Consider the following 13,866-nt stretch of genomic DNA (forward strand, 5'->3'; position numbering starts at 1 on the left):
ATACACCTAGATGGGCTTCCCAGGTGGTGCTAGTGGTAAAGAACTCACCTGCCAATGCAGGAGATGTAAGAGACTCGGGTTCAATTCCTTGGTTTGGAAAATCCCCTGCAGGAGGCATGACAACCCACTCCAGTATTCTTGCCTGAAGAATCCCCATGGGCAGAGGAGTCTGGTGGGATACAGTCTATGAGGTTGCAAAGAGTCAGACACAATTGAGTGTCCGACACAACACAAAAGACCTAAATAATGGCATTTTTAGGAGAACAATTTGAATGTGATCATATTCTCTTGTGATCACAATTTGAATGTGATCATATTCTTTTGGGCCGTGTATTTTGAATTAATTGATTAGTTAATTAATTTCTATTAACATATAGTTGATATTCAGTATTATATATTATAGGCATACAATACAGTGATTCATAATTTTTAAAGGTTGCATGTGCGCTAAGTCACTTCAATTCTGTCCAGCTCTTTGCAACCTCACCGACTATAGCCTGCCAGGCTCCTCTGTTCACGGTTTTTTCCAGGCAAGAATACTGGAGTGGGTTACCATGCCCTCCTCCAGGGAATCTTCCTGACCCAGGGATCCAACCAGGGTCTCTTGAACTGCAGGTGAATTCTTTACAGTCTGAGCCACCAGTGATACTGCGAAAGTTGGACAAAAGATGGTGGCTCAGGCATACCAACAGTCAGGGCTGAGGTCTGGTGAGCCTCAAATGTACCTAAAGGCAGCTGAGAAGTTCTGCTCCTCTACCCAGGGGTATGACATTGCCCGAAATCAACAGAAAGCAGAAGATGGACCTGTGCCCCTCAATACCCCTCAAGAATGAGGAGCAGGACAAAAGACAGAACAGAGATTTGTCACAGGCAAAGCCCACGAACAATTCCCACCCCGTAAAAATAGAACGTGGTAGTAAAATAGAGTCTAACCTTTTTCTTTTTCTTTGTGCTTCATCCAGTTTCACTTGCTTAAAGGGTGCTGTGTGCAAAGGTCTTATTCCCAGCACTTCAAACCAGTTCCTGGGGTGAAATGGCTGCACCACTACCTCAGCTCAGGGGTGTGTACAGAGACTCTGCTCATAACACTCAATTCAAGATGGCGGCAGAGTGCCGCGGTTAGAGTCGCTGCGCTCCTCATGGTGGTCTGGACCCGGAGGGGCAGAGCTGCGCATGCCTTGTGAGAACTCTGCCCCGTCCCAGCTGATTAAATCCATATAAAGCAGCATCCTCCCTTCCCCCCACGGTTCGTCTTCTGGGGAGAGCAGGGGCTCGAGGAGTTGAGCTCACATCGTCATTCTTTGATCGAATAACAAAGCTTCCCTATGCTTCTGAACCAAACTGTAACTTGTTCTATCAGTGTTAGTGACACAGGAAAAGGACCTTTGTTGGGGACTGACTTGGGAGGGTTGGTTAACAAAGAAAATTTTGGAAAAAAGCAAGGTTGAAAGATCCATACTACCTGGTTTCACAACTTCCTAAAAGTCTTGTTAAATCAGCTCTGTGGTACTGATAAAAAGATAGGTTTATAGCAGTCAAAACTGCAGTACTCGTAAAAAGATAAGTAAGTAGATCAGTGAAGCAGAATAGAGAATCCAGAAATAAACCCACACAAATATGATCTACTGGGTTTTGACAAAAGGGTAAATGCAATTCAATGGAAGAACCGTCGTTTCAACAAAAGGTGCAGGAGGGGCTTACCTGGTGGTCCAGTGGCTAAAACTCCCAGCTCCCAGGGCAGTGGGCCTGGGTTCAATCCCTAGTCAGGGAACTAGATCTGGCATGCCACAGCTAAGATCCAGTGCAGTCACATAAATGAACAAATATATTCTTTAAAAAGGTGAAGGAACAACTGGATGCCCAAATGCCATGAAAGTGAATCTCAAACCATGCTCCAAACTTTATACAAAAGTTAACTCAAAATGGGTCATGGACCTAAATACAAAAGGTAAAACTATAAAACTTTGAAGAGAAAACAGAGGAGAAAATCTCTGTGAGTTTGAGGTAGACATGGAGTTCTTAAAAAGGATAGCAAAAACATGATTCCCAAAAGAAAAAAATTAATAGATGGAACTTGATAAAAATTTCAGTCAGTTTATTTCTGTTGCTCAGTCATGTCTGACTCGTTGCAACCCCATGGGCTGCAGCCCCATGTCAGGCTTCCCTGTCCATCACCAACTCTCAGAGCCTGCTCAAACTCATGTCCATTGAGTTGGTGATGCCTTCCAACCATCTCATCCTCTGTTATCCCCTTCTCCTCCTGCCGTCAGTCTTTCTTCCAGTGAGTCAGTTCTTCACATCAGGTGAAAAAGTATTGGAGCTTCAGCTTCAGAATCAGTCCTTCCAATGTACATTCGGAACTGATTAACCTTAGGATTGACTAGTTTGATCTCATTGCAGTCTGAGGGACTCTCAAGAGTCAAAATTTAAAGCACTGCAAAGATAAGTCATAGATTGGGGGGGGATATTTGCATATCGCAAATCTGACAAAGGACTTTTATCCAAGATATATAAGAAATTCTCTAAATTCAACACAACTGGAAAAAATGGACAGAAGATTTTAACAGATATCTCATTAAAGAAGTTAATACATGGGTGTCAAATAAACACATGGAAAGGTATTCAATATCATTATTTGTTACGGATATGCAGATTAATGAAAAAATTGTGGGTGTTTATGCTAAGTCACTTCAGTTGTATCTGATTCTTTGCTACCCTATGGACCGTAGCCCTCCAGGCAAGAATACTGGAGTGAGTTGCCATGCCCTCCTCGAGAGCATCTTTCCCACCCAGGGAAATCCACATCTCTTCCATCTCCTGCATTGGCAGGTGGGTTCTTTACCATTAGCACCACCTGGGAAGCCCATGGGAATGGGCTATTAGAATGTACCTGATGTGAAGAGCTGACTCATTGGAAAAGACTCTGATGCTGGGAGGGGTTGGGGGCAGGAGGAGAAGGGGACAACAGAGGATGAGATGGCTGGATGGCATCACCGACTCGATGGACGTGAGTCTGAGTGAACTCCGGGAGTTGGTGATGGACAGGGAGGTCTGGCGTGCTGCAATTCATGGGGTCGCAAAGAGTCGGACACGACTGAGCGACTGAACTGAACTGAACTGAAAACTAAACAAGCTGACAAGCCCTAGAGATGCTGAGGATGCAAAGCAATAGGAATCGTACATTGCTGATAAAAATACAAAGTGGTACAGCAACTTTATGAGAAACTGCCAGTTTCTCATAAAGTTAAACAGATTTATTATACTGCGGCTGCTACTGCTAAGTCGCTTCAGTCGTGTCCGACTCTGTGCGACCCCATAGATGGCAGCCCGCCAGGCTTCCCCGTCCCTGGGATTCTCCAGGGAAGAACACTGGAGTGGGTTGCCATTTCCTTCTCCAATGCATGAAAGTGAAAAGTGAAAGTGAAGTCGCTCAGTTGTGTCCGACTCTAGCGACCCCATGGACTGCAGCCCACCAGGCTCCTCCGTCCATGGGATTTTCCAGGCAAAAGTACTGCAGTGGGGTGCCATTGCCTTCTCCGAGATTTATCATACTACCCCACAATCCCACTTTTAGGTATTTATCCAAGACAAATGGAAATTTATGTTCACCCAAAAGCCTCTATGCAAATATTTACAACCAGAAACAACCCAAAGGTCCTTCAACTAGTGAGTGGATAAACAAACTGCAGAACATCCATATGGGGAACAATACTCAGTAACAAAGAATGAACTATTGATAGACTCACCAAAATGGATGGCTTTCAAAAGCACTTTTCTAAGTGAAATAAGCCATATTCAAAGGCTACATTCTGTACCATTCTCTTTATATGACAATCAAAAAGGGGTAAAACTATAGGGATAGAGAATAGACTAGGGATCTCCAGGAACTAAGGAAAAGGGAAGGTTTTGACTACAAACAGTAGTATGTATGATGGAGCTTTTTAAGGTTATGGAACTGTTCTATTATAATTGTGGTGGTGGTTACAGGGCTTTTCATGTTTGTCATGACTCAGAACTCTATGCCCAAAAGTATGAAGTTTACTTATGTGAATTAAAAGAATCTGATTAAAAACTGCCAACAAATTCAAACTGGTATTTATTAAGCACCTATTATAGTAGGGCCTGGACTAGTGGTATGAGGAAAACAAAGCCTTCTAGTAAGCTCCTTCTCTCCATAGGCACCAGTCCACTGCAAGACACAAACAGGTACACAAATAACTACTGTTTACTTAGAATATGTGCCTAACACAGGAACGATGACGGTGTAAATGGAGAAGTCTGGATTATTACAAGGAGAATTGTAAGCTTGGAGAACTGTAAGGCTGAATTGCAGCAGAAATAAATCAGATTGTATGCTCATCAAAAATCAGATGGGAAAAGGTTATGAAGGTGGAAAAATGTGATTATTGATCAGAGGGGGTAATGTAATAAAACCAAACTCTAAAGGTAATAAGATTGAATCAATGCATGTAATGCTATTTTTTAAAAAGGCTAGTCAAATAATTCAGTACTGTCACCATGAAGGGAAATAAACAGATAAAGCTTGTGGTATGAAGTTGTGTTGACTTTAGATTCCACGAGCAATTCTGTATCTATTCTGCCCCCGTAAAAAAGGCTCCCTACTGATAGAAGAAAAAGGCAGGTCTCCTGTAAGGGGAATATAAAGGTTATTATCAGGAGAGACCTCTGTCCCTTCTGAGTGTGAGGGAGTCATCTGCTAGCTAGATCCTAGAGAGGATGTTGGTGACAAAGAGTTATAAAATGAAAACTCTCCCTTTATAGCATTATGTGTCTGGGATAGAGGTTCTCAAATCATGGCCCTAGGATAGCCACAAAACTTCATTTGGGAACTTGGAGATACAGGTTTTATGCCCAAACTACTGAATCAGAAACTCTGGGGTTAGGCCCAGCAATCTGTGCCTCAGCAAGCCCTCTGTGTAATTCCAGTGAATATTTGAGAATTTTGAGAGTTTGAGAAGATGTCAAAACTGAATGCTAGGGACTTTTCTGGTGGTCCAGTGGTTAAGACTTCTTCCAACACAGAGGGTGGTGGTTGGATCTCTAGTCAGGGAGATAAGATCCCATGAGCTGTCAGTCAAAAAACCAGAACAAAGAAACAAAACATAAGCAATATTGTAACAATTCAATAGAGACTTTAAAAATGGTCCACATCAAAAATCCTAAAAAAACAAACAAAAAAAACACCCATGGCGGATTCATGTTGATGTATGGCAAAACCAATACAATATTGTAAAGTAATTTTTTTTTACAATACAATATTGTAAAGTAATTAGACTCCAATTAAAATAAATAAATTTATATTGAAAAAAAAAAAAACCTGAATGCTATACTTAACCATAGTAACTGGCTGAAGCTGAAAAAGGAACATCAAGTTCTGGTGAGCCCTCACTCAGACTCTCCAGACCAATGAACAATGGGGCTTGTTAAATCAATCACATAAGACCTAGGGTCTGGCTCCATTCTATCCAAAGAAGTAGTTTTCAATGCTTACTTGGCATAAGCACCTTGAATCTTTCTAAAGCACTTACAAAATTCTGACTTTTCCTTCTAAGTAAATAGTCACTGAATTTGTTTTTGTTTTTAACTGATTAGTGTTTTCTTGTCAAAGAAATAAACTTTGCTTTCTTCTTCTTCTTTTTACTATTTAAGCTCTGGTGGTCTTTGTTTCATTTACAGAGAACAGGCAGTCAATAGTGACTTTGCAATGTAAATTTTCTTTTTCATCCCTGAACAAGCTCTTTAGAATTGGAAGGCCTATATTCTAACCCTTGTGTCAACCCAAATTGCTGGAAGGCCTTGGGCAAAGTAGTTAACATCCCTGGAAGTCAGTTTTCTCATCTGTAAAGAGCAAGGAAGTAATTATCCTACCCACCTCAACTGGCATAATGGCTGTGAAGTTGCTTAGTGATGGGAGAAGCAGATGCACATGCAATTATCATTTTGTGGGCCTTTCTCAACATTGCACTCAACACCCTCAGTTTTCCTCCCTGTCATTAGAGCAGCCCACGAGGAAAGCCTGTAGCCTGAGCATGGTCCAGTCTCCTCTAATGGTCCAGCCTGCGGGCAACCATCATTGTTTTAGAATTACACTGAGTGAATGAAACAGCAGAAAACATTTCAGCCTGAGGGATCATCGATAAAAACATTAGATGATTTTAGGAATACATTATAGACTTTGCATCAGAACTTGGAAACGACCTGGCAAGCTGCTGTGAGGTTTACAACAAAAAATATTCTTCAGATGCTTGGAATAAGCAATTGGCTCACAGCAAGTCTTCTGAGATTCACTCCACGGCGATCCAATTAAGTGTTCTCCATGCACAGTATCTCATTATCTGACACAAACGAATAGGGTACGGCTGATGCCAGTGTCCAGTGGTCCTAGGAAATAAAACTGCTGCTTCTGGTGTGGTGGTTTAGTCGCTAAGTGGTGTCTGTATCTTGTGACCCCATGGACTGTAGCCCGCCAGGCTCCTCTGTCCATGGGATTCTCCAGGCAAGAATACTGGAGTGAGTTGCTATTTCCTTCTCCAGTGGATCTTCCTGACCCAGGAATGGAACCCCCATCTCCTGTATTACAAGCAGACTCTTTACCAACTGAGCTACGAGGGCAACATAAACTGCTGCTTTTGGTAAGTAGGTGGTAATTTATGTTGAATTATTTGCTAAAGTCCAAATTAGTCCTTGTAATTCTTTCTGAAGAATTAAATGTTTTTCTGCTTAAATAATATTTTGATCCAAAACAATTTTACTGCAATAATTTATCTGACATAGGAATGATCCTGACACTTTCCCAGGGCCTTTATGAGTAAGAGGATCTTTCTAAAGCATGCTAATGTTGAAAAGAAAGTAGATTTCTAGGCTTGGCTTAAAAGAGGCAAGCAGAGAATAAGTTCAATGAAGAAGGGAAAATAATAGCATTTATCTAGCACTTACTGTGTGGGCAGGTACAGCACTAAATGATACACATTAACCTTATCCTGACAATAATCTGTGAGCTATTTACCTCGTTTTAAAAGACTAGGACACTATGGTTCAGAGCAGTTAAGTATCTTCCACAAAGTCACACAGCACACAGTTTATGGCAGAGTTGAGATTTAAATTCAGTAGGTGCTCTTGGGCTTCCCATGTGGCACTAGTGGTAAAGAACATGCCTACTAATGCAGGAGACACAAGAGACACGGGTTTGACCCCTTGGAGGAGGGCATGGCAATCCACTCCAGTATTCTTGCCTGGGAAATCCCATGGACAGAGGAGCCTGGCAGGTTACAGTCCGTAGGGTTGCAAAGAGTTGGACACAACCGAAGCGACTTAGCACGCACGCAGGTGGTCTCTTATCTAGACAGTTGCAACAGCCCCTGTGCCAGATGGCTTCCCTGTGCTCCTCCACATCCTCCCTATACACGTCTCCATTTTACTCTGTTCCCACAAAGGATGCACCAACTTGCTTGCTGGTTTCCAGCTGTGTTTGGCCAACTGAGATTATTGGCAGGAGGTGAGAAAGAGGGAGAGTAAGACAAAGGTTTTTATGCTCCCCTCCCCAGCTCTCTTCTGCTCCACCAACCAAAAGTCTTAGCTCCTCTCCACACAGGATGCTTCCTGCGCATTTTGATAACCACTCACTCCTCTGAGGGCCCTACACCCTGGCCGCACCTCAACGCTCCCAGTTCGAGTGTGCCTACAGTTACAGTGAATTTTATCTCCACCGGCTTATAAGACATCAAAGCCTGGAGACGCCAGATTGTCCAGCTTGTTGTTTCGTTACTGGTTCTGCTTCAAATGAAGTCGCTGAACGATGGACACAGTCTGTGTGTCCTCCACAGTGTTCGGCCTGAATAGCTCCTGGTTCAATGTTTAAACAGTGTCTCTACTGCTGGCTCCAGCTCCCTGAGAGAAACCAAATGGTTTTATGAGCAAAAGCATCTCATTGGGCCATATGTAGTTTCTGAATTACGGCATTCTTAGTTTGGTGAAAAATAATAACAGAACCTGACATTTATACAAAGTTCTATAGCATTACATTTAGTACTTTCTATTTAAGGGTGCATTTGAAACTAGATGCATGCCCAGAAGAAAACAGCTGATTCAAAGCTTAAGTTATTTTTTTTTAAGACAGGTAATGACTGAACTCTCATCAGGACATAATAGCTGATGAAGGTCTTTCCCCTGAACCATTTTCATGAAGCTAATGAAACTGGTCTATCTTGGCAGCGCTAACTCACTCCTGTTTTCTGAGTGAGTTCATTACCTGTAACTTAAGAAGAATAAAGAGGAAAGAGAAGCAGACTATTACATAGGACAGATGCGAAGAGTGGTTCTGCACATTAATGCTATATAGGCAGAAGTAAAATAAAATCTTTGGTGATCAGCAAATGTAATAGTCCTAACATTTTCACAGCTGTCACTCTTAAAAGTCTAATGGCATGCATGGATGAGCAATTAATTTTTTAAACTTGATTTTATCTTTTTTTTGTGCTTGAAATGACAAAGCATTTTGGAATCATCCTCTTACCTGAATACAGTTATTCTATTATTAGATAATTATAGCACTTAATGAAAGAAAGGAAGATAGAAATGAGTAATATTCTTAAATGCCTTTAATTATAAACTGTCCCCTTTAATCTCTAGCAATACTTCTAACCTCAGCATCTACTTTGTCTGATATTAATTTAACTATATCAGATTTACTTTGATTAGTATTTGAGTAGGATAGCTTTTCTTATCCTTTTATTTTTCAATCTTTATCTTTTCATCTAATGTGTAGCTCTGATTAATAATAGCATATAGCTGGTTTTTGTGTTTTTATTTGGTCTGGCAAACTGTCTTTTAATCGGCTCATAGACCACTGACATTAAAATAATTAATAGTTAATGATACAGTTTAAGTCTAATGCTTGCTATTTCTCTCCTATCTGTCCTCTTGTGTTTTTTCTTTTATTTCTCATTTTTTGCCTTCTTTTGGAGTATGGAAACATTTTTTTATTATTCCATTTTTCTTCTTTATTCCATTTTTAGTTATACATTCTTACATAGTTTTTTTTAAGTGGTTGCCCTAGAGATTTAGCAGGTAAAGAATCCACCTGCAATGCAGGAGACACAGGAGATGCAGGTTCAATCCCTGGGTCGGGAAGATCCCCTGGAAGAGGAAAACTACAACCCACTTCAGTACTCTTGCCTGAAAAATCCCACATACAGAGGAGCCTGGCGGGCTACAGTCCAAAGGGTGGCAAAGAGTCGGACACGACTGAGCGACTAAGCACACACACACAGGCTAGATATTACAATATGCCTTCTTAGTGTATTGTAGTCTACCTTAAATGAATACTTTTGATTTTACCACTTTCTAAATAAGGCAAGAAACTTTGCAACAGTTAAACTGCATTTGTCACACTCCCACAGTTTGTGCTGTTGTTTCCATGTATTTTATTTCTACATATGTGATTATTATTGTTTTGATGTAAACAGTTAGCATTCTTATATTTTTAACCACACGTTTTCCCTTGTCAGTGCTCTTCCATCTGAGACCATTTTCTTTCAACCTGAAGAACTTCTTGGTGTTTCTTTTGGTTTACAGCTGCTGGCATTGAATTCTCCCAGGTTTTGTTTGTCTGGAAACAACTTTACTTAACCTTCATTTTTATTTTTACATCTGTATTGTGGCATGATTTACATGTAATAAAATTCACCCACTTTTGGATGTATAGTTTGATAAATTTTGGTAAATTTTATGTGTGCATGTATAGAGTCATGCAGGCAGCCCCTCACAATCCAGTTTCAGTACACTCTGCTGCTGCTGCTGCTAAGTTGCTTCAGACGTGTCCAACTCTGTGCGACCCCATAGACGGCAGCCCACCAGGCCCCGCCGTCCCTGGGATTCTCTAGGCAAGAACACTGGAGTGGGTTGCCATTTCCTCCTCCAATGCATGAAAGTGAAAAGTGAAAGTGAAGTCGCTCAGTCGTGTCCGACTCTTAGCGACCCCATGGACTGCAGCCTACCAGGCTCCTCCGTCCATGGGATTTTCCAGGCAAGAGTACTGGAGTGGGGTGCCATTGCCTTCTCCCTCAATACACTCTATCACCCACCAAAAGCTCCCTTCTGCAGTCCATTCTTTCCCCTAGAAACGACTAATTTGCTTCAGGTTGTTATAGTTTTGCCTTTTCTAGAAGTTCATATAAATGGAATCATACAGTGTGATAATACTTTTGCAACTAGTTTCCTTCATTTAGCATGATGCTCTTGAAATTCATCCAGGCTGTTACATGTATCAGTAGTTCATTTCTCTTAATTGTTGAGTAATGTTCTATTGCATGCATATGCTACATTTTGATTATTCATTCACTAGATGATGAACATTTGTATTGTTACCATTTGTGGTTATTATGAATGCTTATGCTATATTCATATACAAGTTTTGTTTAGCTTTACGTTTATTAGGTAAATATCTAGGAGTGAAAAGGCTGGACTATATGGTACTTACATGTAGTGCCAAACTGATTTTTGAAGTGACTGTGCCATTTTGCATTCCTGCTTATAATGTATGAAAACCAGTTTCTCCATATTCACCCAGGCCTAATATCATCAATCTTTTAAATTTCAGTTACCCCTCTGAGTAAACCATAGTTTTAATTTGCATTTTTCTTATGACTACAATTGGGGCATCTTTTCATGGGCTTGTGGACCATTAGCATATCTTCTTTGGTAAAATGTTTACTCAGATCTTTTGTGTTTTTGTGAAGTCTTGAGAGTTATATATTCTGAATACAAGTTCTTTATCATATACATATTTTGTTTTGCAAATATTTTCTTTATCTGCAGTTTACCTTTTCATTTTCTTAATACTGTCTTCTGATATTGGTATGGTGGGTTATACTGAATGATTTTGAAATATTGAACTAACATCACATTGCCAGGATAAGTGCTCTTGATTGTGGTATATTATTCTTTTTAAACATTACAGGATTCAATTTGCTAATATCTTGTGTGAATTTCTGTGTTTCTAAGTTATATTAGTCTCCAGTTTTCTTTCCAAGTATTGTCTTTATCTGATTTTAGTGTCTGGGCAAAGCTGTCCTCATAAAGTAAGTTGGGAAGTGTTCCATCCTCTTATATTTTCTGGAAGAAATTGTGTAGAAATAATGTTATTTATTTTTTAACCATTTGGCAAATGAAACCAAGTGAAGCTGTGAAATCACGTGGGCTTGTAGCTTTCTTTTTTTGAAAGATTTTAAACCGTTAATTCAATCTCTTTAATATCTATTTACTCTTTAGTACATATCATAGTAATTTTCAAGAAATTAGTCTATTTAATGAAAGTTGTTGATTTTTTGTGTGTAGAGTTGTTCTTTATAGTACCACCTTAATATTCTTTTCATGTCTGTAGGGTTTATAGTCATTTTCCTCTTTCTTTCCTGATACTGGCAGTCCCCGCCCACTGCTTCACACACCCCTCTGTCTCCCTCTCTTTCTGGCTAAAGATTTATCAGTTTTATTGAGTTTTTTGCTTTACTGATATTTTTCTACTGGGTTTCTGTTTTAAATTTCATTGCTTTTTGCTCTTCTCTTTATTTTTCCATCCTTCTGCTGTTTGGGGTTGATTTGGCTCATCTTTTTTAAAAGCTTCTCAAGGTGGAAGTTCAGATTATTGATTTGAGAACTTTCTTCTTTGCCAATATAAACATCTAATGCTATAAATCTCTCTCTAAGCAATGCTTTAACTGCATCAACAAATTTTGATGTGTTGTATTTTCGTTTTTGTTCAGTTCTAGATATTGTCTAATTTTTGCTTTAGAAAGTATTTTAAATAATTCAAAAAGAGAAGAGCATATTTACCTATGTATTTATTATTTTTGTTGCTCTCTCTTCATTTCTGATATCCCAAGTTTTCTTCTTCTGGTATTTTTTTTTTTTTTTTTCTGAAAGGCTTCCTTTAGCAGTTATTTTGGGGCAGGTCTGTTGGCTCTTAGTTTTCTTTCACTGAGACTGTCTTTATTTCACCTTATTTCCCGAAGGCATTTTGCTGGATATAGAATTCTGATTTGACAGTGTTTTTTCTTCTTTTCACTTTAGGGATATTGTTTCACTTTCTTCTGTCCTCCATAGTATCTAATAAGAATTCCACAGTCATTTGAATTATTGTTTGCCTATAAATAATGTGTTATTTTCCTCTGGTCACTTTCCCATTAATTTATACGTTTGCTTACAATGTGTCTGGGCATAGATTTATTTGGGTTTATCCTGTTGAAGTTTGCTGAGTTTCTTGAGCCTGGAGTCTCATGTTTTTCACAAAATTTGGGAACTGGTTAGCCATTATTTCTTCAAATATTTTTTTACACTGCACTTTCATCTTCTCTGGGACTCTGACAACATCAATGTTAGATCTTCTGGTGTCATTCCACAGATATTTGAAATTCTATTCATTAAAAACAAAAACAACTTGGGAATTCTTTGGCAGTCCAGTAGTTAGGACTCTGCACCGTCACTGCTGAAGACCTGGGTCCAATCCTTAGTCAGAGAACTAAGATCCCACAAGCTGTGCGGCATGGCACAAAAAAACCAGAGCAAAACAAACCCAACTTTCTTCTCTCTGTTGTTCACTTTGGGTAAATTCTTTTGATTGGTTTACAGGTTCATTTACAGTTTCCTCTGCTATTTCTGTTCTACTGCTGAGCCCATTCAGCTTTTTCTTTGTCTTATGCTTTTTAAATTTCCCTTTGTTTCTTCCTTATATCCTCAATTTCTTTGCTGAGACCTTCTAGTTTTTTATATTTTAAGAACATTTGCCCTTAATTATAATAGTTGCTCTTGAAAGTCTTTATCAGACAATTCTCACTTGCATGTCATCTTGGCACTGGCATCTCTTATTTGTTTCTTGCCATGCAAGGTTGAGATTTTCCTGGTTATTTGTATGCTGATTATTTTCAGATTGTATCCTGTACATTTTGAATATTATATTATGGGATTATGGGTATTTGTTTTAACAGATAATTGACCCAGTTGGGTTCAGGTACAAGTTCCGAACAACCTTCTGTGGTTTCAGTGTGATGGCTGATTTCAAAACCTGATTTCAGAACAGTGCTATTCAGATCTATCTTGCACGTGCACCACCCAGTGGCTAGTTTGAAACCTTAGTGATCTGTCCTGTAGTTCAGTTCTTAAACTTATATGCTCTTTAGGGTCAGCATGGGCATGGGCATATGCACTTGGAAGTGAGCCCAAGAATTCATAGGCAACTTTATTGGCCTGCTTTCCCAATCCTCTCCCTGGGACAATCTCTTCAGCATTTTTTGGTTACCTGAAATTTTCCAACTAGAGAGTTGGAGCTATATTTATTCACTCTGTTGCATCTTTTTGCAGTTACACTGATGTCCAGGGTCATTCAGTAGGAGGATAGAGAGAAGACAAAAAGCAACAGGAGTCTGTCCCACACAGATGATCACAGCTCCTCTGATCAGAAAGGCAAGTTCCCCTCCCTCAGCATTTAGAATCCTGCAGGTCCAGCTGTCACTACAGACGCTGCCATTGCCATCATGGGATTTCTCAGGGGCTGGGGTGTGAGAAAATGGAGAAAAGAAGAAAGAGGGCTCTCCTTGACTCTCTTGAGCATTAGGAGACCCTTCCCTGCTCTTTGAGCCAGAGCTAGAGGGTTTCTCCTGGAGATCCCTCTGTGCAGATGCCCACATTCAGGTCTGGAACATGATAAGGACTCAAAAAAAAGTTCTATTATTGTGATTGAGGTCTCTTTTAGGCTGTTTTTCTAAACCAGTTCCCAAACTCTTCTTCAGAACCCGAATCTTTCTCTTTCACTGCATCCTCTCTTCTAGCCCTAGCAAAGACAGAGGCTATGAC

Source organism: Bison bison, unplaced genomic scaffold (assembly GCF_000754665.1).
Source record: "Bison bison bison isolate TAMUID 2011002044 unplaced genomic scaffold, Bison_UMD1.0 scf7180017864215, whole genome shotgun sequence".
Taxonomy (NCBI): domain Eukaryota; kingdom Metazoa; phylum Chordata; class Mammalia; order Artiodactyla; family Bovidae; genus Bison; species Bison bison.